The sequence below is a fragment of the Silene latifolia genome, chromosome 8 (genome assembly GCF_048544455.1).
Source record: "Silene latifolia isolate original U9 population chromosome 8, ASM4854445v1, whole genome shotgun sequence".
Lineage (NCBI taxonomy): Eukaryota > Viridiplantae > Streptophyta > Magnoliopsida > Caryophyllales > Caryophyllaceae > Silene > Silene latifolia.
The window spans coordinates 49026110-49026976 of NC_133533.1; positions in this window are offsets into that span (position 1 = coordinate 49026110).

Below are 867 nucleotides of genomic sequence, written 5' to 3' on the forward strand. Positions count from 1 at the left end.
AGAATACGGACCCCCTATTGAAACTTTATATCAGAATTTGATTCTTCATTACCCCTATAATAAGCAGGCAATAGCGATCTTGGAATTTGTCTTGTGTGATTATTCTTTAGGAACAAACGATGAAGTAGACCAGGAAAAAGTGGTGTTGTTTTTGAAGATAGTTTGCTTTTTGTTAGCTTTGTGGAGTTGGGCACACATTTAGGGGTGTGTATTGGTCCGGGATGACCGGGTCGGACCGAAGACAAAATCAGGGTTAAAAGGTGGACCGGGGATAGAGCATATTAATATTGGTTCGATCTGGTCTGGACCAGAAAAAACGCATGTGCCAGACCGGACCGGACCAAATAACATATGATTCTTCTGGTCCGGACCAAATAGTTTTAAGACGATTAGCTAAAATTTTTGCAATTATTTTATAGATGGCAAAATAAAGACTAATAGGTCTAAAATTGTTTGCGGCCAACGGGTTATCTATTGTAGGAATTAAAGCTAGAAAAAGTGTTATTGATTTCTTTAATAATTTTTCCCAAATAAAAGAAGGCTAGCACGGCTTTTGTAACTGAGTGTCCAACAATATGCCAATATTTTTGGAAAAACAAAGCAGGAAGTCCATCGGGTCAACTTTGTTCCTTATCGTTATCATTTATACTTGTTTATTTTTATAATTTACTTTCAGCTTTGTTTAAGTTTGCTACTTTTGCAAGATTAACAATAATATTTTAATACTCCCTCATTTAATAATATAAGTCGTTTTAGAAAAAATTAATTTTTTTTAATATGTCATTTTACATTTTTCCATGTATTACATGGTATTTTTATTTCCTAAAGCACTAATAATTAGGAAAAATATGTAATTTATGACACTTT